Source organism: Rhinolophus hipposideros (genome assembly GCF_964194185.1).
Source record: "Rhinolophus hipposideros genome assembly, chromosome: X".
Taxonomy (NCBI): domain Eukaryota; kingdom Metazoa; phylum Chordata; class Mammalia; order Chiroptera; family Rhinolophidae; genus Rhinolophus; species Rhinolophus hipposideros.
The window spans coordinates 74,928,536-74,954,076 of NC_138046.1; the positions used below are offsets into that span (position 1 = coordinate 74,928,536).

Sequence of the window (25,541 nt, forward strand, 5' to 3'; positions counted from 1 at the left end):
TCTAACAAGTCCCTCCTCTCTTAGCCTGTGGCAATCACTAAACTGTTGTCTCACACCTGTTAGAATGGCTAATATCAACAAGACAAGTAATAGCAGGTGCTGGAGAAGTTGTGGTGAAAAAGGAACCCTCATGCACTGCTGGTGGGAATGTAAATTGGTACAGCCACTATGGAAAAAATTATGGAGGTTCCTAAAAAAAATAAGAATAGAATTACCATATTACCCAGCAATCACTCTTCTGGAAATCTACCCCCAAAAATCTGAAAACATTTATCTGTAAAGCTATATGTGCTCCTATGCTTATTGCAGCGTTAATCACAGTGGCAAGATATGGAAAAAACTAAAGCATCCTTCAATAGGTGATTGGATAAACAAGATAAGGTCCATATATACAATGGAATACTACTCAACCACAAGAAAACATAAAATACTTCTTTTTTTTTTCTATTTGCAACAACATGGATGGATCTTGAGATTATCATGCTAAATGAAATAACTCAGACAAAAAAAAATGAGAACCATATGACTTCACTCATATGTGGGATATAAAACTGAAAGAAACAAATGAACAAGACAAACAAACAAAGACTCATAGACACAGACAACAGTTTAGTTGTTACCAGAGTGTAAGGGAGAGGGTAGATGGTAGAAGAGGGTAAATGGGGTCAAATATATGGTGATGGTAGGAGAATTGACTCAGGGTGATTAAAACACAATACAATATATAGCAGGTGTATTATAGAATTGTACACTTGAAACCTATATAATTTTACTAACTGATGTCACCCCAATAAATATATTAGAGTTAAAAAATAAGCAACAACAACAAAAACCTTCCAATAAGTAAAAACCAAGGACAAGATGGTTTCACTGGTGAATTCTACCAAACATTTAAAGAAGATTAAAAAAACATTCTTAATATCATTTTATGTGGCTACAATTGCCCTGATAACAAAGCCAGATTAGAAAAGTACAAGACAGGAAAAAACAAAAAGTCCAATATATCTAATGAATGTAGATGCAAACATCCTCAACAAAATATTAGCAAATTGAATTCAACAGCACAGTCAAAGCATTATACACCATGATCAAGTGGGTTTTATTCCAGGTATGCATGGGTTTTATATTTCGCTGAAAAATTTTGTCTTCATTTTTATTAATTTAGAATTTTGCTATGTTGAAAATATAGGCAATAAATTACACTTGTAGCTTTAGCTAAAATAGAAATCACAGATATTTTTAAATCATATTATAGCCATTGCAGGTATCTTATAATATTGTTTCTATTCAAACTTGCTCAAAATTATGGTTTTAGTATCATAACATAGACTTGATTTTAAAACTTTTTCAATTACAGTTGACATTCAATATTGTATTAGTTTCAGGTGTACTGCATAGTGGTTAGACACATAATTTACAAAGTGACACCCCTTTACATATAATTTACAAAGTGGCACCCACTTGACATTATATATTTATTACAATATTACTGGCTATGTTCCCTAAGCTCTACTTTACATTCCCATAAATATTTTGTCACTGCCAATTTGTACTTCTTAATCCCTTTACCTCTTTCATCCAGCCTCTCAACCCCCTTCCCAACTGGCAACCATTAATTTGTTCTCTGTATCTATGAGTTTACTTCTGTCTTGCTTGTTTGTTTATTTATTTATTATTATTTTTAGATATAAGTGAAATCATATGGTATTGGTCTTTGTCCAACTTATTTCACTTAGTTCAATACCCTCTAGGTCCATCCGTGTCCTCACAAATGTTACAACTTCATTTTGTTTTATGGTAGAGTAATATTAGATTGTATATATGCACCACTTTATCTATTTTAATTTTGATTGGAACATTTAACCCATTTATATTTAAAGTAATTTTTATAGGAATGTAATTATTGCCATTTTATTAGTTGTTTTCTAATTGTTTCATAGTTCTTCTCTGTTCCTTTTTATATCCTCGTGCTCTCTTTTCTTATATGTTGTTGATTTCCTGTAGTTCTGTGTTTGGATTCCTCTTTATTGTTTGTATAACTCATATAATTTTGGTTTGTTGTTAGCATGTGTTTCATATATGTCAAGTTATGTTTATAGCAATCTACTTTAAATTGATGGTCCCTTAAGTTTGAACATATTCTGTAATCACTACCATTTTACTCACCTGATACATGTTTATGTTTTTGTTATTAACTTTACTTAGTGTGTGTGTGTGTGTTTATCTCTTAATTTACTGCTGTAATTACACATTATCTCTTATTTTTGCCTTTTAACCTTTGTATTAGCTCTAATGTTGGTTGAACTACTACTTTCATTATGTTTGCCTTAGTCATTGCTTTTTTTTCTTTGAGATATTTTCTTATTCATGTTTTTTTTTCCTTCTTTTTCTTTAAAAAAAAAAAGGTCCCTTTAATATTTCTTGTAATACTGGTTTGTCGGTTATAAACTCCTTCAGCTTTTTTCTGTTTGGGAAGCTCTTTATCTCTCCTTCAATTCTAAATGATAGCATTGCTGGGTAGTGTAATCTTGGTTGTAGTTCCTTGCTTTTCATCACTTGGAATATTTTTTGCCAATCCCCACTGACCTGAAAAATTTTTGTTGAGAAATCAGCTTTTCTCTTGCTGCTTTTGGGATTCTCTTTTTGTCTTTTACCTTTGACATTTTAATTAGGATGTGTCTGGGTGTGAACCTCTTTGGGTTCATCTTGCTTGGGACTCTGTGCTTCCTGGACTTATATTTCTATTTCCTTTGCCAAGTTATAGGAAAGTTTTCTGTCATTATTTCTTCAAATAGATTTTCAATTCCTTTTCTCTCTGCTCCTTCTGGTACCTCTATGGTACAATTGTTTGTTATGCTTGATGTTGTTCCAGAGGTCCCCTGAACTATCCTCATTTTTTTTAATTCTTTCTTTCTTTCTTTCCTTCTTTCTTTCTTTCTTTCTTTCTTTCTTTCTTTCTTTCTTTCTTTCTTTCTTTCTTTCTTTCTTTCTTTCTTTCTTTCTTATTTTTTTTTGCTGTTCTGATTGGGTGTTCTCTGCTACTTTATCATCAAATCACCTATTTAATCCTCTGCTTTATCTAATGTGCTGTCAATTCCATCTAAATATTTTTTATTTCAGTTATTATATTCTTCATTTCTGACTGGTTCTTTTTAATATTTTCTATCTCTTTTTAATATTTCATATATCTCTGTTGAAGTTCTCACTAAGATCATCTATTTTTTTCCTCTAAGTTCATTAAATATTCTTATAACCAGTGTTTTGAACTCTGCATCTGGTATATTGCTTGCCTCCATTTTTAAACTTCTTTTTCTGAAGTTTTGTCTTGTTTCATTTGGGACATGTTTCTTTTTCTCCTCATTTTGGCTGCCTCTCTGTGTCTGTGTTTATGTATTTGGTAGATTTGTGATGTGCCCCATTCTTGGCAGAGTGGCCTTATGTAGTAGGTGTCCTGTGGGGCTGAGTGGTAAAGTCTCCCTCTTAACTGGATATGAGTGCTCCAGGGGTGTCACTTGTGTAGATTTTGTGTGCTTTCCTGTTGTAGTTGAGCCTTGATTCCTATTGGTATGTTAGTGGCTGGGATTGATCCTCAGGCTGAATGGCTGTGAGGGCTGGCCATGACTTTAGTGGAAAAGCTTGTGTCGGATCTGACTCCATGGAGCATGATTCATTTTAGTGGGGCTCACATGCCTGCCAAGTCCACCCTTTGGGTGTGTTGTTTCCGGAGCTAATTGGATGGTGCTTTGGTGTGGTCTGATGTCAGTCACCAGGTATGTTGGTTCTGGGACCTCTTAAGAGGGACTCAGATATAGGCCTAGATCAACCTCTGCCTATGTCTAGCCCAAGGCCACCTGGTAGGATCTTCAAAGTGATCTGTGGTTGAGCTTGGAGGTCCCTGAAGGTGGTATGCTATAAACCGGGCCAAGTGCCACCTGTGCCAGTCTTGGGGCCCCTTAGCAAGAGGTATAGAGCATGCTGAGGCCATCCGTGGCTTGTTTGGTATTTGTGGACCTTTGAGAAATTTTAGGAAAGTCAAAAGCATGGACCCAGTATATTCCTTTATTTGGATTATCCTCTAAAAGAGGTTCTGGCATGGTAGATGAATTGGATGTGATGGGGTCTCAGAGTATCAGCAGTGTGAGACAAAAGCTGTGTTAACTGGGTTAATGGAGAAGCAGACTTGGTGCTTGCTTGCGCTTGCAGATTGGGTGGTTGAAGGGTAAGGTCCAATGGCTCCTGTCAGCTGTTCTGCACTTTAGTCCTTGATAGAGCTTCCACTCAGCCCTTTCCCTAAATGCAGACAGTTCAGTTCCTCCTTGTATGTCCCTGGTCCTTTTGGTGCTGCTTTTTCTTTTCTGGAATCCATGGCACATGTTTGTGAGTGAGTAAATCTGTGATCAAGCCCTTTAAGAAGACACCTGGGTATACAGCAGCCTTCTGTCTCACCCAGACCAAATCCCTCCTGATTTTACCAGCCAGCTATTGTGGGGACTCTTCTTCTTGACACTGGTGCTCTGAGCTGGGGAGTCTTGCATGAGACTTTGACACCTTTCTCTTCAGTGGGACCTTTACAACCAAGATATCCCTCCTGTTTCTTAACCACCATATATGGATGTGGGACCAGCCTGTTTTCACCTCCACCACTTCTATCAGTCTTGATGTGTATTATTTATACCCTTAGTTATAGGAATTCTATTTGTTTAGTCTACAGGTGGTTGTTCTATAATTAAGTTGTAATTTTGATGTGGTTGTGGGAGGAGGTGAGCACAGCTTTTTCTGCTCTGCTATTTTGACTGGAAGTTAAAATCCTCTGGATTATTGCAATAGCTTCTGACATTTCTTTGTGCTTCTGCCTTGCACAACTTCAATGTATTATCCACCACATTCCCTAATGCAGTTCACCCAATATGAAGTGGGGAGCTGATGGGACACAATGGAACCTTGCTTGTACCTAGCACCTGGTCCAGGTCTGCAGGGTGTTCCTGGGTGGACTTCTTCAGAATCCTGCTAACTATACCACATAAGTGTTGATATAAAAAAATATTCAAACCATTCTGATGGTTGGGAAGTCCAAGAGAAAGCTGCCAGCAAGGGAGTTTTCATCCTGAAGCCTCTCCTTTTGGCTTGTATATGGCCACTATCTTGCTTTGTGCTTACATGACCTCTTCTTTGTGTGCACACACAAAGTGGGGGAGGGAGAAACTATGCATGAATGGTTTAACATATACAAATAAATAAATGTGATAGATTAAATTCATAGAATAAAATATAAAAACATGCCATTATTTCAATAGATACAGTAAAAATATCTAACGAAATTCAACATTATTTCATGATAAAACTTTCAAAAAATTAGGTATGAGGCATAGAGACAGTGAAAATGTAATGGCTGTATGATATGTCAGAGGGGTAGTAGGTTGGGGGAGAGAGTTATCAGATTGTGAGGGGTTTAATCTCTAAATATTATATTGTTTTGTAAACCTGAAACTAATAAAAAAATAAAACAGAAACATATCTCAACAAAATGAAGGCCACATATGAGAAGCCCACAGCTAACATTATACTCATTAGTGAAAGGTAGAAAGCTTTTCCTCTATGATGAGGAATGTGACAAAGGTATTTACTCTCACCAATCATATTCAATATAGCAATGGAAGTCCTGGCGAGACCAATCTGGCAAGTAGTAATAAAAATATTATCCAAAATGTAAAAGAAGAAGCAAAGCTCTCTATGTTTGCAGATCATATGATCTATAAAATCCTAAGGATTGCACTAAGATACTATTAAAACTAACAAAGAAATTTAATAATAAAATATGTCATCAAAATGGTGGTGTGAAGTGAACTTCTGGAAATCTCCCTTGGAATTTACAAGAAATTGTAATTCCGCAAGTGATTCCTAGCACAGCAGACAGGCAAACGAAGAGGCTCACTACTGAATTCACCTAAAGGTGGGCAAATAGCACTAGCAGGGGAGGAGGGAAGGGAGAAGTGCAGAGACGTGGCTGCACGGGCACAGGACGCAGACGTAGCTCAGTGCTCTGAGCTCGCTGTATCCCAGAACTACCGCAGCTGTGGGAGAGGGAATAACTCGGACTGCTAGGGCTCTGCTTATGGCCCACATGGCTGAGGGGACAGCATATAACACAGTTAAACACAATACTCATGGCAGAGACCTCAGAGTACAGACTGAGGGAAGAAAGCTGAAAACGGTGGTTTAAAAGCTCACTGACACAGAGAATGGAAGCCTTAGACAATGAGACTAGAGGTCCCCTCCCTATCCTCCCACAGCTCGCCCTGCCCCCACCTGCCCAGTGCAAGAAGCAGAAGAGTAGCAGTGTCAGATCAAAAGGACAGAATATTTGCTGTTCTGAGAATTGTTGACCGCAAACACAGATTCGCAGCCAAACTAGTTTCGGCAAAGGGGAGGGAGCTGTGGAAGCAGGACTGGCGGTGGTAGTGGTGGACATCATTGCTCTAGGCCACCTCTCACAACTCACACATCACTTTCGCCCTCCTATCTGGGTAGATCCCTGCAGGAGTAAACAGAGCTGATGAAACACACTGACTCTGAATCTGGTGCAGGAAGAAATTTGGAACTTCAAAAGCTCTCCACATCTACACATGGACATGGCGCCCTATGACCCAGGCGAACTGTTAATAGAGGATAAGCCTGCCTTCCAGGGAAAACCCCATTGTGTCAGAAGCTAGAATAGTGCAGAGAAAACATAACACTACACTGTGAGACAGAAAAAAAAGGCTACAGTCGCAGAGAACATAAAACATTCTACCAACAGGCACTGCAAAACAAAAGAAAGACCTCTTCCTATCAACCTGTTGCAGAAACCACTCCTGTAAATGTATAGGAAGAGAAATAATAAATTAGTAATTGCCATGAATAACCAAGGCAACAAGATAGCTCAGAAAGAAAGTGAAATGTCCCCAGAAAGCGAACTTAAAGATATGGACATAGGTGACTTAAATGACAGAGAATTCAAAATTGCAGTTGTGAAAAAAACTCAACGAGATGCAAGAAAACACAGAAAGGCAGTTTAATGAACTCAGAAACACAATCAAAGAACAACATAAACATTTTACGAAAGAGATTGAAATTTTAAAATAGAACCAAATAGAATTTCTGGAGATTAACAACTCAATAGAAGAAATGAAGAATGAAATACCCAGCTTAGGTAGTAAAGTTGACCAGATGGAGGAAAGAATCAGTGACATCAATGATAGAAACGTGGAAATGACTCAGATGGAAGAAGAAAGAGACTTGAGACATAAAAGAAATGAAAGAACTCTACAAAAACTTTCGCACTCCCTCAGAAAGAGCAATAGAAAATAAAACAATAGGTAAAGCAAGAGGAGGAGAAAGAAAGAAGGGAAAAAAGAGTATATTCGAACAAGTAGTCAATGAGAAATTCCCAAACTTGTGGAAATAACTGGATCCTCGAATCTAAGAAACAAATAGAACACCTAATTACCTTAACCTCAATAGGCCTTCTACAAGCAATTGTATTGAAACTATCTGAAATGAATGACAAAGAAAGAATCCTAAATGCAGCCCGGGAACAGAAGACGGTAACCTACAAAGGAAAGCCCATTAGATTATCATCAGATTTTTCAGCAGAAACTCTACAAGCCAGGAGAGAGTGGAAACAAATATTCAAACTATTGAAATAGAGAAAAAATGAGCCAAGAATAATATATCCAGCAAAGATATCCTTTAGATATAAAGGAGGAATAAAGACATTACCAGACATACAGAAGCTGAGGGAATTTTCTAATACACGACGTGCACTCAAGAAATACTTAAGGAGGCTATTTGACCACCATCAACAGGGACAATTTGTGGCAACCGAAACATAAAAAGGGGGAGCGTAAAAGCCTGAAGAGGAATATGGGAATGGAGAAAGTAAGCGTGCTGAAGAAAATGGAATACTCTAAATACCAAACTTCTTTTCCATAAACTTAAGGGTAACCACTCAAAAACAATCCAGAACTGAAATATATACTGTAGTAAAAGAAGAAACAGAGGGAAACATCGTAGAATACCACCACACAGAAATAATGGAAAGCAACAAAAAGGCAAAGAAACAATGGAGACACAGACTTATCAGAAAACTAAAGATAGAATGACAGGAAACCCTCACGTATCAATAATCATCCTAAATGTAAATTAAATAAACTCACCAATAAAAAGTCACAGTGTGGAAGATTGGATCAAAAAACTAAACCAAACCATACAATGTCTGCAAGAGATACATGTCAGCAACAAATACAAGCATAGACTCAAAGGTGAAGGCTGGAAATTGACACTCCAAGGAAATGGTATCCAGAAAAAAATTGCTGTAACCATACTGATATCAAATGAAACAGACTTCAGGGTGAAAATGGTAACAAGAGACATAGATGGCCATTTCATAATGGTAAAGAGGATTATACAACAAGAATACATAACAGTCATCAATATTTATGCCCCGAGTCATGGAGCACCGAAATATACCAAGAAACAACTAACAGAACTAAAGGGAGAAATTGATCAAAACACAATTATACTAGGGGACCTAAATGCATCACTGACAGCTTTGAATAATAACAGAAAATAAATAATGAAGTAGCAGCCCTAAATGACACCTTAGGTAAAATGGACATAACTTACATTTATAGAGCACTTCATCCTAAAACATCAGATTATGCCTTTTTTGTAGTGTTCATGGAACATTCTCAAGTATAGACCGTATACGGGGACATAAAACTATCCTCAGCAAATTTAAGGAGATTGAAATCATACCAAGCATATTCTCAGATCACAAGGCATTGAAATTGGATGTCAACTGCAAAAAGAAAACAGGAAAAGCCACAAAAACATGGAGATAAAACAACACACTTCTAAAGAATGAACAGTTCAAAGAAGAAATCAGAGGAGAGATCAAAAGATACATTGAAACAAATGACAATGAAAATACATCCTAACAAATTTTTTGGGATGCAGCGAAAGCAGTTTTAAGAGGGAAGTTTATAATGGCCTATCTCAAGAAACAAGAAAAATCCCAGATAAATAACCTCACATTACACCTTAAAGAACTAGAAAAAGAAGAACAAATGAAATGCAAAGTAAGCTGAAAAAAGGAATAATAAAATCAGAGCAGAAGTAAATAAAAAAGAGAACAAAAAGATAGTAGAAAAAACTAATGTGACAACGAGCTGGTTTTTTGAAAAGATTAACAAAATTGACCACCTCTTGCCTAGGCTCACTAAGATAAAAAGAGAGAAGACACTAATAAAGAAAAACAGAAATGAAAAAGGGGAGGTTATCACGGATGCTACAGAAATACAAAGCATCATCCAAGATACTATGAAGGACTATATGCCACCAAATTCAATAACCTAGAAGAAATGGACAAGTTCTTAGAAACATAGCCTTTTTAGGCTGAACCATGAAGAACATGAAAATCTAAACAGACCCATCACCAGTAACGAAATTGAATCAGTCATCCAAAACCTTCCCCAAAGCAAAAGTCCGGGACCAGATGGCTTCACTAGCGAATTCTACCAAACCTTCAAAGAGGATCTAATATCATTCCTGCTCAAATTCTTTCAAAAAATTGAAGAGACAGTACTCCCTAACTCATTTTATAAGGTGACCATTACCATGATACCAAAACCTGACAAGGACAACACAAAAAAAGAAAACTACAGACCAATGTCTCTGATGAATACACATGCTAAAATCCTAAACAAAATACCAGCAAATCAAATGCAACAATGCATTAAAGAGATTATTCATGACGACGAAGTGGGGTTCAACCTAGGGTCACAAGGATGGTTCAACTTCCGCAAATCCATCAATGTGATACATCACATAAACAAAATAAAGGACAAAAATTATATGATGATATCAATTGATGCAGAAAGAGCATTTGACAAGATACAACATCCATTTAGGATTAAAACAGTTAACAAAATAAGTATAGAGGGAAAAAACCTTAACATAGTAAAGGTCATATATGACAAAGCCTCAGCTAATCTCATAATAAACAATGAAAAACTGAAACCCTTTGCTCTACATTCAGGAACACGACAGGGCTGTCATCTATCACCTACGTTTTTCTATATAATTTTGGAAGTCCTCGCCAGAGCAATCAGGCAAGACAAAGAAATAAAAGGCATCCAAACTGAGAATGAAGAAGTTAAATTGTCACTCTTGCAGATGACATGATGCTATATATAGAAAACCCTAAAGACTCCACCGAAATGCCATGAAAAACAATCAACGAATACAGTAAAGTTGCTGGCTACAAAATCAAGGTACAACAGTCCATTGCATTCCTATATAGTTACAATGAAATCTCAGAAAAAGAAATAAAAAAAAGAATTCATTTTGCAATTGCAGCAAAAAGAACCAAATGCCTAGGAATAAACTTAACCAAGGATGTGAATGACCTATATGCTGAAAACTATAAGACATTTTTAAAAGATATTGAAGAAGACATACAAAAAAAAAATGGAAAGACATTCTGTGCTCATGGATTGCAAGAATCAACATAGTTAAAATGGACATATTACCCAAAGCAATATACAGATTCAATGCAATCCCCATCAAAATCCCGAAGGTATTTTTAAAAGAAATAGAACAAAAAATCATCAGATTTGTTTGGAACCACGAAAACCTCCAATAGCCAAAACAATCTTATGAAAAAAGAACAATGGTGGAGCTATCACATGCCTTGACTTTAGCTTGTACTACAGGGAACAATAATCAAAACAGCATGGTATTGGCAGAAAAACAGACATGTAGACCAATGGAATTGAATTGAGAACTCAGAAATGAAACCACATAAATATGGACAGATAATTTTTGACAAAGAAGCAAAAAACATGCAATGGAGAAAAGACAGCCTCTTCAATAAATGGTGCTGGGAGAATCGTAAAGCCACGTGCGAAAGAATGAAACTGGGCTACTATCTGTCACCATGTACCAAAATTAATTCAAAATAGATCAAAGACTTAAGCACAAGAAACAATAAACTGCATAGAAGAAAACATAAGTACTAAACTTATGGACCTTGGGTTCAAAGAACTTTTTATGAATTTGACTCCAAATGCAAGGGAAGTAAAAATTAAAATAAACGAATGAGACTATATCAAACTTAAAAGCTTCTGCACAGCAAAAGCAACCATTGACAATATAAAGAGGCAACCAACTGAATGGGAGGAGATTTTTGCAAACAGTGCCTCCGATAAGGGGCTAATATGCAATATATACAAGAAACTCATGAAACTCAACAACAGAAAAACAAGCAACCCTATTGAGAAATGGGCAGAGGACCTGAAGAGACATTTCTCCAAAGAGGACATACAAATGGCAAATAGACAAAGAAAAAATTCTCAACATCACTAATCATCAGAAAAAGGAAATAAAAACTACGAGATATCACCTTACTCCAGTTAGAATAGCTATGATCAACAAAACAAATAGTAACAAGTGTTGGAGAGGCTGTGGAGAAAAAGGAACCCTCATACACTGTTGGTGGAAATGCAGACTGGTGTAGCCACTATGGAAGGCAGTAAGAAGAGTCTTCAAAAAATTACGCATAGATTTACCATATGACCCAGCAATCCCTCTCCTGGGTATCTACCCAAAAAATCTGAGAACATTTATCCATAAAGACACGTGTGCTCCAATGTTCATTGCAGCTTTGTTTATGGCGGCCAAGACATGGAAACCACCAAAATGTCCTGCAATAGATGAATTGATAAATAAGGTGTGGTACATATACACAGTGGAATTCTATTCGATGGTAAGAAAAGATGAAATAGGACCATTTGTGACAACATGGATGTATCTTGTGATTGTAATGCTAAGCAAAATAAGTCAGACAGTAAAACCAGAGAACAATATGTTTTTACTGATATGTGGCATATGAATGAAAATCAACAAAATAACAAGACAAAGAAATGGGAAACAAAAACTCATAGACACAGACTATAGTTTAGTGATTAGCAGAGGGTAAGGGGGGTGGGGGCTGATAGATGAGTGTAAAGTGGATCAAATATATGGTGATATAAGGAGAACTGACTCTGGGTGGTAAACACACAATGAGATTATAGATCATGTAATATAAAATTGTACATCTGGAATCTATGTAATTTTACTAACAATTGTCACCCCAATAAATTAAAAAAAAATCTTAAAAAAAGAGTAATGTCATGTATGTATCTTTGATATGCTGTGGTAAGAATAGCACTTTACCTTTATAGTTTTACTTCCAAAAATAATATCCCCAATTTAATCACAATTAAAATGCTAGATAAACCCCCATTGAAGGACAAAATTCAAAATGCCTGATTATTTCTCCTCAAAACTCTTAAGGCCATAAAAAAAATCTGAAAAACTGTCACAGCCAAGAGAAGTCTAAGGATACCTGACTACTGAATGTAATGTGGTACCCAGTATGGAACCCTGGAACAAATAAAAGGCATTAGGTCAAAACTAAGACAATCTAAATAAAATATGGATTAGTTAATAGTAAGGTACCAATATTTTATCATTAGTTCTCACAAATATACCAAACTAATGTAAGACAATCAGATAATAGTGTGCGAGTTATATGGGAACTCAGTATCATCTTTACAGCTTTTCTGTAAATATAAAAGCATTGTAAAATAAAGTGTTTGTTACCTAATCATTATGAAAAAGGTTATATTTGTAGTATTACTGATAAGTTGTACAACGTGACATAAGCTTCGGATAAATCACCACAAAAGCTCATGTGTAAAGAATATTTTTGTCTTTTGTTATGTGGCCACTCAGAAAGATCACTAGAGACATTCAAACTACAAACCAGGGAAATCTGTCTCCTTGTCACTGCTTGACCTCACTCCATCCGAAGATGCTTTGAATTTGACATTTGTCTCAACTGGCTGCTCCCCAAACTCTGAAAATGAGTTTGTAATTTGTTTGAACTATTAACCATTGTTTTTATTTTGTTTCTATAGGAATATATCTCGTTAAATTATCTGATTGCTCACACCATTTAGAAGTTTATTCTAGGTGGAAGGTTGCCTGCAACACCACCACCTGAAATAGAGAATACTTACATTCATCCTATCCTAAGTAATCATAAGGATATGTGTTTGTTAGTAATACATCATGTTGTGACTATGTAAATAACTTCAAAAATTGAAACCCATTTGATTCATTTAATTGGTTAAGTCTTGTCTCCTAAGAATCTCTGCTCTGCGGAATTTTTCAATCCTTGGCCATTGTTCTCCTTATAGTCATAATATTAACCTCTCAAGTTTTTTATACGAAGAGTGCCATAAAAAATGTATACACATTTTAAGAAAGAAAAAAGTATTAAAATTGCAGTACTCAATATATACCAATAGCAAAAGATGAATACAAGTCATGTTTGACTTCTAAAATTACAAGAGGTATTCAAAGTAGTTACCATCAACATCCAGACAGTTCTGATTACAGCGAACTACTGCTTGAACAACGTTGACTAAGTGTCCACATGTATACAATTTTTGGCACCCCAGTGTACTCTGCAGTGTTTTAAATTCCGTTTAGCAGCCACATGCCAAATGGTATCCATCAAGATCAACAACTGGATGATATCAACAATAACCACACAAATGATGAAGATGGTGACCATGTGGCCCTCTAGCCTGACAGTTCAACTAATGGACACAGGAAATATGTGACTCTTCAGCCTGATTACATTACTGGTGGTAATCAAGAATAATTTTATATCAGTTGAGCAGGCTGAGAGTTTGACCAAAAGGGGAAAATTGTTAACATAAATAATAAATGCAGACTAGCCTCGAAAATTCCCTGAGTAGACAAAGCTAGTTCAGTCATAAAAGCAAAGCTTAATTTAGCTTATTTTGAAAGACTGACTTGAGCCGGGTCTTTTTGTTTGTTTGTTTTGTTTTGTTTTGTTTTTGCTTATTGGCTATATTTGCTTTGGGTTTCAAATAGGTAGTCTTTATCATGGTTAAAACATTTCTTATATTGTGTATACCCTTTTTCTAATGTTGTTTTGTTTAAATAATAGATGTTGAAAATTTCATATGCCTTTTTCACAGCCATAGTTCTTTTAATGGTGATTTGCTGAATTAAATTGGTCTATCTAGATCCAGATGCAGTAGCCTAGTTAATTTTTTGACACTCACTAGGTGTTCAATAAATGTTGACGGAATTTAAATATTTACAAACAAAGTGTCTGAACCCAAAAGATGAACATAAAAAGTGTTTTGTTTCTTCCTTGTCTTTTCAGATAAACCAACCCCTTTAGTTATCTTCAGTATCTTCTCTGACAATTTTCCTTGTTCAAATAACAGAGGAATAATATGAAAAAGAAATACATGTTCATATACTGAGAATAATGATCTGTGTAGACCCAGACCCTCTCTATATCAACAGTAATAAAAATCAATATGTATTAGTTGCTCATCTGTCCCAAAAACATAGTAAATTCTCCATCAGCTGACATGGGGATATTTATTAGCCAACACTTCTGAACATCCGCAGTACAATTGAAATTGATACTTACAGTGGATTGCATTTTGCAGGGTTGGTTGGTTGGCAGAGAAGCGGACAGCGGATTGCACATAATGTGGAGCCTGCTTCCTGTGTCTCCAACCCAGACACCAGCGAGAATATAGTGTGCATCCTAACGTCAGTCAAGGCTGCCAAGGAGGCTGTGCAACATGTTCAGTTTACAATGGATGTTTGTCATGTAAGCTCAAACTATTTTTTGTTCTGAAAGAATTGGTATGAAGCAGATTGGAGTGTGTCTCTCTTCATGTCCAAGTGGATATTATGGAACTCGATATCCAGATATAAATAAGTGTACAAAACGCAAAGCTGACTGTGACACATGTTTCAACAAAAATTTCTGCACAAAGTGTAAAAGTGGATTTTACTTACACCTTGGAAAGTGCCTTGACAATTGCCCAGAAGGGTTGGAAGCCAACACCCATACTATGGAATGCGTCAGCATTGTGCACTGTGAAGCCAGTGAATGGAGTCCTTGGGGTCCATGGAAAAAGAAAGGAAAAACATGTGGCTTCAAAAGAGGGACTGAAACAAGGGTCCAAGAAATAAAACAGCATCCATCAGCAAAGGGGAACCTGTGTCCCCCCACGAGTGAGACAAGAAAGTGTACAGTGCAACGAAAGAAGTGTCAGAAAAGAGAACGAGGTACAATCATACCAACAAAATGCACTTATTTGAATCTTCATAATTTCATGCAAATTGTACTTTATTTCTTAGGACAGATTCAGTATTATCACCTGTGTCTAAAACGCTAAAAAGTGTACCAACCAAAGAATACGTTGGCTATAAATTATGGAATATAGATATGTAATTTTAAAAATGGACACTGATACGAGAACTTTAAACCACTATAGAGGTGTGTTAATTGAATCCTGATGAGGGAGGCTACATTACAGGCATTATGCCTAATTTCTTTTTTTCGGTGGGGTGCATTATCTTTTCTATCATTCACCTTCAGAGTACCTGAAAAACTTGGGAAGCCTTGTAAACACAAGATCTAATACCATGTGGTACAAAACCATGATAAAGAGATGCCAGAAATCAATGTACTCTTTTCTTCATTGCCTACAAACCAAAGTAGTGCAGTTAGGTTGTAGGCTTTTATAGCTAAACCTATTTTAAAAGTAACACAGAATTTTTAAAATCTTTAAATGGATATATGTTATTAATACTGACTTTACATTTGAGGGGAAAAAACAAGGTTATATTTTATAACTATAATACAAGCATTAATGACATTTGATTCCCCCCAATTTTTTTTCCATATTACACTAACTTTATATACCAGATTACAGAACCTATTAGATCAATATTAAATAACTCCATCTCAGGGATTGTTCTGAAGTCTTATGATTACCAAGGAGAAATATACCATTTAATATGATGTTTCAAGGTGATCAAACTTCCATTTAGAAGTGTTGGCCTTTAACATTTAATTTTTTCATCTTTCTCACTAATGTTTTCAGCACCACTGCCTGCCTATAGATATGCTATATAGCTTTATATAACTACTGGTAACTATCTGGTGAGTCAATAATTGATCCTCTCAATTAATTGTAACTGGAAAAGAGTTTGGCTACCTCTGTAGTTGAACTTCCTTTGCTTATTTCATTCATTCATTCATTCAACATCACTTTATTGAATTGTTACTTCATGGCCACACACCGTGCTAAGCCTTGTGGATTCCCAACTGAATAGGGTACAATTTCTATCCTGAAGATTCACTCAGAGAACAACAGAAGGCTGAGATATTTAAACAGATAATCACAATACCATGTATTAAGGGAGAATATATGTGTGTGTGTGAACAAAGTTCAGTAGAAACACAGAGGAGGGTGCTGTGCAAACTTGAATATTGCCCATACAAGAAAGAACTTGGGTCACCTGTACTTTGCAAATTTTTAAAATTCAGATACTGTTCAACAAATACAGCATACTTCATACATCCAGAAATAAATGGTGTTCGTAAACAAATAGCTCCATAATATGAAAAAGGCTCTCGGTTAGAAGTCAGAAATTCTAGTTTTATATTTCCTATATATGACACTAATTATCAATCATTTCCCCCCTGAAAGTCAGTTTCCTAAAATAAAGAAAGAGATGATACAAGACCTGTTTTACTCATGAGATGATTATGGGGTACAATGTGATATTCTGTGAGACAGTTTTTGTAAAATATAGAAAACTCAACAAACACAAGGTGGTGGTTCTCAGAGGTTTTTTTTTGTTGTTGTTGTTTTTCTCACACATAAGTACTTCAACTTGAAAAAGTCAGCATTAGAAACAACATTTCATAAAGATTTCTTAATGCAAGATAAAAAATGGCCCCTTATTATTTTACTTGTTCATGTACTCAATAAATATTGATTTATGTACCAAAAAAAAAAGAAATTGATACTTATAATTATGACATGTCGAGACCTTCTCAAACACTGAATCATTGTTATATATGGTAAATGCATATTACAAAATTATTCTGCTAAACAGAACTTCTAATTTCCAGGTATGTCAGAGTACAAAGGGTTCATGTGCCTCAAAAACTACATATTAATTGAGTGCTCCTAGATGTACTAGCCTTTATGAAAATTATAATAATTTATTTTGTGTCAGAAATAATTTTACATTCAGGAAATAGAAAGGACTGAGTTTTTGCATCTTGGTATAATTATATTACTATTAGAATAACTTCATTGTAAATAATGTCAGCAAAATATTATTACCAAGGTGATAAAATTAAAATAGAAAACATTACAGTTGTAAATTCTTATTTTGGATTCCAGAGACTTGAGATGACATCCTTCAAGAAAAAATGTTCTTTATAGGTGGAAAAGGAGACTGTCTCTTCAAGTTTAATATTTTGTCAAGAGAGGACATCATAGAAATACCTGCGTGAGGTGAGATCTTGAAATCTCACCTGGAATTTACAACAAATTGAACAACTATAATACAACAAAGGACTCCCTGAACAGCAGACAGGCAAGGCTAACAGGCTCACAACTGATTTCACATAAAGGTGGGCAAATTGGGTAAGCTCGTCAAGGAGGGAAGCAGAAAGTGCAGGGACGCACTGAAATATATAATGTAATAAAAGAAAAAAACACAGAGAAATATCAAGATTACCACACTGAACTAATTGACAGCAACAAAAGGCAAAGAAAGATGGGGACACAGTCCTACCAGAAAACCAAAGACAGACTGATAGGAAATCCTCATAAATCAGTAATCACGCTAAATGTAAATGGACTGAACTCTCCAATAAAAAGGCACAGAGTAGCAGAATAGATCAAAAAACTAAACTCAACCATACACAGCCTTCAAGAGACACATCTCAGCTAAAAGGACAAGCATAGACTCAAAGTGAAAGGATGGAAATTGACACTCCAAGCAAATGGTATCCAGAGAAAATCAGGTGGAACCATACTGATATCAGATGAAATAGACGTAAGGATAAAAAAGGTAACAAGAGACAGAGATGGACATTTCATAAGGATAATGGGGACTATACAACAAGAAGACATAATCATTGTCAATATCTATGCCCCCAATCAGGGAGCACAAAAATATACCAAGCAACTACTAACAGAACTAAAGGGAGACACTGACCAAAAAACAATTCTAGTAGGGGACCTAAATACATCATTGGCAGTTATGAATAGATCATCTAAACAGAAAATAAATAAAGAAATATCAGTCCTAAAGACACCTTAGATGAAATGGACATAATGACATTAACAGAGCCCTTCATCTTAGATCATCTGCCTATATATTCTGTTCCAGTGTACATGGGACATTCTCAAGGATAGATTATATATTGGGACATAAAATTAGCCTCAGAAAATTTAAGAAGATTGAAATCATACCAAGTATATTCTCTGATCACAAGGCTTTGCAGTTGGATACCAACTACAAAAAGAAAGCAGGAAAAAACACAAACATGTAGAGATTAAACAATATACTTTTAAGAAATGAATTGGTCAAACAAGAAATAAGAGGAGAGATCAAAGTATATATAGAAACAGATGAGAATGAAAATACATCCTACTAAAATTTTGGGATGCAGTGACAGCAGTTTTAAGAGGGAAATTTCTATCAGTACAGGCCTATCTCAAGAAACAAGAAAAAACACTAACAAAAATAACCTCGCGTTACACGTTAAAGAACTAGAAATAGAACAAATGAAAACCAAAGTCAGCAGAAGGAAGGAAATAATAAAAATCAGAGCAGAACTCAGTGAAATAGAGAACAAAAAGACAATAGAAAAAGTTAATGTGACAAAGAGCTCGTTCTTTGAAAAGATTAATAAAATTAACAAATCCTTGGTTAGACTCACTAAGATAAAAAGAGAAAAGACAGAAATAAACAAAATCAGAAATAAGAGAGGGGAAGTTATCACAGACACCACATAAGTACAAAGATCATACAATAATACTATGAAGGATTATACGCCAGCAAATTCAATAACCTAGAAGAAATGGACAAGTTCTTAGAAACATATGGCCTTCCTAGGATGAATCATGAAGAATTGGAAAATCTAAACAGACCAATCACCAGTAACGAAATTGAATCAGTCATCAGAAACATTCCCAAAAGCAAAGTCTTGGATCAGATGGCTTCATTAGTGAATTCTACCAAAAATTCAAAGAGGATCTAATACCTGTTCTACTCAAACTCTACCAAAAATTGAAGAAGAGACAGTAAGTACTCCCTAACTCATTTTATGAGGCCAATATCACCCTGATACCACAACCTAATAGGGATAACACAAATAAAATTAAATTAGAGACCAATATCTCTGATGAATACAGATGCAAAAATTTGAAACAAAATTCTAGAAAAACGAAAGTATCAATGCATTAAAAAAATTATACATCACCACCAAGTGGGTTTCATCCCAGGGGCCCAAGGATAGTTGAACATAGGCAAATAGATCAACGTGGTACACCACATAACTAAATAAAAAGACAAAAATCATATGATTATATCAATAGATGCAGAAAATGTGTTTCACAAGATAAAACAACTATTTATGATTAAGTAAAACACTAATAAATTAGGTAGAAGAGAGAAATGCCTTAACATAATAAAGGCCATATATGATGAACCCTCAGCTAATATCGTAATTAATGGTGAAAACTGAAGTCCTTTGCTCTACATTTAGGAAAACGACAGGGGTTCTCCCATCACCTTTGCTTTAAACATAGTTTTGGAAGTCCCAGCCAAAGCAATCAGGCAAGAAAAAGATGTAAAAGTCATCCACAATGTATGTGCCATCAAAATGGTGGCATGAGGTGAGCCTCTGTAAATCACCCCTGGAATTAACAACTAATTGAACAACCATAACTCCAGAAAGGACTCCCTGCACAGCAGACAGGCAAGACGAATAGGCCCACTACTGAATTCACCTAAAGGTTGGCGAATCGCACAGGCAGCGGAGGAGGGAAGGGAGAAGTGCGGAGACAGAGACTCATGCGCATAGGATGCAGACCTAGCTCAGTGCATCAAGCTCGCTGCATCCTGGAACTACCAAAGCTGTGGGAGAGGGAAGAACTCAGACTGCTAGGGCTCCATTTATGGCCCACAGGGCTGAGGACACAGCACATAACAGGGCTGAATCCCACGCTCACAGCAGAGACCTCAGAGAAAAGACTGAGGGAAGAACACTGAAAAGAGTGGTTTAAGACCTCACTGCTGAGCAGAGAACGAAAGCCTTAGGCACTGAGACTAGCCGCCCCCTCCCTACCCTCCCAGAGCTCACCCCGACACCACCTGCCCAGTGCTAGAAGCGGAACAGTAGCAGTGTCAGATCAAAATAACAGAATATTTGATGTTCTGAGAACTGTGGACCGCAGACACAGATTCCCAGAACAACTAGTTCCAGGAAAGGGGAGGGAGCTGTAGAAGCAGAACCTGCTGTGGTGGTGGTGGCCACCATTGCTCTCGGCCACCTATTACAAATCACCCCGTCACTCGCCCCACCTATCTGGGCAGATCCCTACAAGAGTAAAAAAACTGCTGAAACATATGGGCTGTGAATCTAGTGCAAGAGGCGCTTTGGAACTTCAGAAGCTCTTCGCATACCCACACAAACACTGCGCCCTATGACCCAGGCAAACTATTAACAGAGGGGAAGCCCATCTTCCACGGAATCCCCCATTGTGTGAAAAGCTGAAATAGTGAAGAGAAAACATAGCAGTACCATGTGAGAGAGAGAAAAAGGCGGTAGTCGGAGAGAAAATAAAACATTCTACCAATAAATATTGGAAAGCAAAAGAAAGATCTCTTCCAATCAACCTGTTGCAGAAGCCACTCCTGTAGATGTCTAGGAAGAGAAATAATAAATCAGTAATTGCCATGAATAACCAAGGCAACAAGAAACCTCAGAAAGTAAGTGAAAAGTCTCCAGACAAGGAACTTAAAAATATGGAAATATGTGACTTAAATGACAGAGAATTCAAGATTGCAGTTCTCAAAAAACTCAACGAGATGCAAGAAAACACAGAAAGGCAATTTAATGAACTCAGAAATGCAATCAAAGAACAACATGAGCATTTTACGAAAGAGATTGAAATTTTAAAAAAGAACCAAATGGAATTTCTGGAGATTAAGAACTCAATAGTAGAAATTAAGAATGAAATAACCAGCTACGTAGTAGAGTTGACCAGATGGAGGAAAGAATCAGTGACATCGAAGATAGAAACCTGGAAGTTACACAGATGGAAGAAGAAAGAGACTTGAGACTTAAAAGAAATGAAAGAGCTGTACAAGAACTTTCTGACTCTATCAGAAAGAGAATTATAAGAATAATGGGCATACCAGAAGAAGAAGAAAGAGAGAAGGGAACAGAGAATATATTCAAACAAATTGTTCATGAGAACAACCAAAACTTGTGGACAGAACTGGATCCTTTGCTCTATGTTTAGTAACATGACAGGGTTGTCCCCTATCACCTATGCTTTTCAACATAGTGTTGGAAGTCCTTGCCAGAGCAATCAGGCAAGAGAAAGAAATACAAGGCATCCAAATTGGGAATGAAGAAGTTAAATTATCACTCTTTCCAGATGACATGCTGCCATATACAGAATACCCTAAAGACTCCACCAAAAGCTATTACAAACAATGACGAATACAGTAAAGTGGCTGGCTACAAAATCAACGTACAAAAGTCCATCACATTCCTATATACTAACAATGAAATCTCAGAAAAGAAATACAAAAAACAATTCCCTTTGCAAGTGCAGCAAAAAGAATAAAATACCTAGGAATAAACTTAACCAAAAATGTGAAGGATTTATTTGCTGAAAACTATAAGACATTTTTGAAAGAAATTGAAGAAGACACAAAGAAATGGAAAGACATTCCGTGCTCATGTATTGGAAGAATTAACATAGTTAAAATGGCCACATTACCCAAAGCAATATACAGATTTAATGCCATCCCCATCAATATCCCAATGGCATTTTTTAGAGAAGTAAAATCATCCGATTTTTTTGGAACCACAAAAGACCCTGAATAGCCAAAAAGAGCAATACTGGAGGTATCACACTCCCTGACTTTAGCTTGTACTACAGGGCTACAATAATCAAACCAGCATGGTATGGCAGAAAAACAGACACGTAGACCAGTGGAATAGAATTGACAACCCAGAAATAAAACCACATAAATATGGACAGGTAATTTTTGAAAAAGAAGCAAAAAACACACAATTGAGAAAAGACAGCCTCTTCAATAAATGGTGCTGGGAGAATCGTAAAGCCATGTGTGAAAGAATGAAACTGGACTACTATCTGTCACCATGTACCAAAATTAATTAAAAATGGATCAAAGACTTAAGCATAAGACCTGACACAATAAACTGCATAGAAGTAAACATAGGTACTAAACTTATGGACCTTGGGTTGAAAGAACATTTTATGAATTTGACTCCAAAGGAAATGGAAGTAAAATCTAAAATAAACAAATGGGACTATATGAAACTTTAAAGCTTCTGCACAGCAAAGGAAACCATCGACAAAATAAAGTGGCAACCATCTGAATAGGAGAAGATTTTTGAAAACAGTTCCTCCTATAAGGGGCTAATATCTAAAGTATACAAGGAACTCATGCAACTCAACAACAAAAAGGCAAACAACCCAATTGAAAAATTGGCAGACCACCTGAAGAGACATTTCTCCTAATTAGACATACAAATGGGAAATAGACATATGAAAAAATGCTCAACATCACTAATCATCAGAGAAATGCAAATAAAAACCACAATGAGATATTACCTCACCCCAGTCAGAATGGCTACCATCAACAAGACAAATAGTAACAAGTGTTGTAGAGGCTGTGGAGAAAAAGGAACCCTCATATACTGTTGGTGGGAATGCATAATGGTGCAGCCGTTATGGAAGGCAGTGTGGAGATTCCTCAAAAAATTACAAATAGAATTCCCATATGATCCAGCAATTCCTCTCCTCGGTATCCACCAAAAAAATCTGAAAACGTTTATACATAAAGACACGTGTGCTCCAATGTTCCTTACAGCTTTGTTTACAGTGGCCAAGGAATGGAAACAACCAAAATGTCCTTCGATAGATGAATGGATAAAGAAGTTGTGGTATATATACCCAATGGAATACTATTCAGTGGTAAGAAAAGATGATATAGGAACATTTGTGACAACATGGATGGATCTTGAGAGTATAATGCTAAGCAAAATAAGTCAGACAGAAAAAGCAGAGAACCATATGATTTCACTAATATGTGGTATATAAACCAAAAACAACACAAGAACAAGACAAATAAATGAGAAACAAAAACTCATAGACACAGACAATAGTTTAGTGGTTACCAGAGTGTAAGGGGGGAGGGGGATGGGAGATGAGGGTAAGGGGGATCAAATATATGATGATGGAAGCAGAACTGACTCTGTGGTGAACACACAATAAGATTTATAGATGATGTAATACGGAATTGTACACCTGAAATCTATGTAATTTTACTAACAATTGTCACCCCAATAAATTTTTTAAAAGTCATCCACGGTGCGAATGAAGAAGTTAAATTGTCACTTTTTTCAGGTGACATTATGCTCTATATACAAAACTCTAAAGACTGTACCAAATAGCTATTGGAAATAATAAATGAATACAGTCAAGTTGCTGGTTACAAAGTCAACATTCAAAAATCCATTGCATTGCTATGTACATACAATGAAATCTCAGAAAAAGAAATTAAAAAAAATCATTTTGCAATTGCAACAAAAAGAATAAATATTTAGAATGCACTTAACCAAGAATGGGAAAGACTTATGGTGTTTCCTTGAAAATAAGACTGGATTATATAACAATTTTTGCTTCAAAAGACTCGTTAGGCCATATGTTTAGGTGATATCATGCTGAAAAATCATGTTAGGGTTATTTTCCCGTTAGGTCTTATTTTTGGGGCGACATGATATATACTGAAAATTACAAGACATTTTTAAAAGAAATTGAAGAAGACACAAAGAAATGGAAAGACATTCAGTGTTCATGGATTGGAAAAATCAACATAGTTAAAATAGCCATATTACATCCAAAAATATATACATTTAATGCAGTCCCCATCAAAATTGCAATGACATTTTTTAAAAGAAATAGAAGAAAACAATTATCATATTTGTATGGAAGCACAGAAGACCCCAAATAGCTAAAGCAATCCTAAGAAATAAAGAACAATGCTGGAGGTATCACAGTCCCTGACTACAGCTTGCAGTACAGGGCAACAATAATCAAAACATTATGGCATTGGCAGAAAAACAGACACGCAGACCAATGGAATAGAACTGAAATAAATAAATCCACACAAATATGGACAGATAATTTTTGACAAAGAAGCCAAAAACATACAACAGAAAGAAGAATCCTGTTCAATAAATGGTGCTGGGAGAATTGAAAAGCCACATGCAAAGGAATGAAACTAGACTGTATGTGTCTCCATGTAACACAATTAACTCAAAATAGATCAAAGACCTAAACATAAGACCTGAAACAATAAAATGCATAGAAGAAAACATAAGCACTAAACTTATGTTCCTTGGGTTCAAAGAACATTTTATGAATCTGACCCAAGGGAAGTAAGGGAAGGGAAGTAAAAGTCAAGGGAAGTAAGAGCTAAAATAAATGAATGAGACTATATGAAACCAAAAAACTTCTGCCCAGCAAAAGAAACCATTGACGAAATAAAGAGGCAACCATCTGAATCGGAGAAGATTTTTACAAACAACGCCTCTAATAAGGGGCTCATATCCAAAATACATAAGAAATTCAACAACAAGAAAACAAACAATGCAATTAAAATGGGCAGAGGACCTGAAAAAACATTTCTCCAAAGAGGACATACAAATGGCAAATAGACATATGACAAAATGCTCAACATCACTAATCATCAAAGAAATGCAAATAAAAACCACAATGAGATATCACCTCATCCCAGTTAAAATGGTTATCATCAACAAGACAAACAGTTACACGTGTTAGAGAGGCTGTGGAGAAAATGGAACCCTCATACACTGTTGGTGGGAATGCAGACTGGTACAGCTGCTAAGGAAGGCAGTGTGGAGGTTCCTCAAAAAATTAAGAATAAAATTACCACATGACCCAGAAGAAGTCGTGGTATATATACACAATGGAATACTATTCTGGCATAAGAAAAGAGGAAATAGTACCATGTGCGACAACATGGGAGGATCTTGAGTTTATAATGGCAAGCGAAATAAGTCAGACAGAGAAAGTCGAGAACCATATTATTTTGCTGATATGTAGTATGTAGAACTGAAAGCAGCAAAACAATAAGACAAACAAATGGAGAAACAAAAACTCAGAGACACAGACAATAGGTTAGTGGTTAGCGAGGGTAAGCGGGCAGGTTAATGGTAAATGAGGGTAAAAGGGATCCAATATATATGGTGATGGAAAGAGAACTGACCCTGGGTGGTGAACACACAATGG

The 25,541-nt window shown here is 36.1% G+C and overlaps 1 pseudogene across 1 annotated transcript in view; it reads left to right on the forward strand.

Annotated features, from left to right (window-relative positions):
• Positions 1 to 4,166: 4,166 nt before the first annotated feature.
• The window catches only part of LOC308495058 (R-spondin-3-like), a 55,058-nt pseudogene continuing 33,683 nt past the window's right edge, over positions 4,167 to 25,541 (forward strand). The window contains exons 1-2 of the transcript in view: positions 4,167 to 4,219; positions 14,661 to 15,216. The product of the transcript in view is annotated as an R-spondin-3-like (transcript). The remainder of the gene's footprint in view (positions 4,220 to 14,660; positions 15,217 to 25,541) is intronic.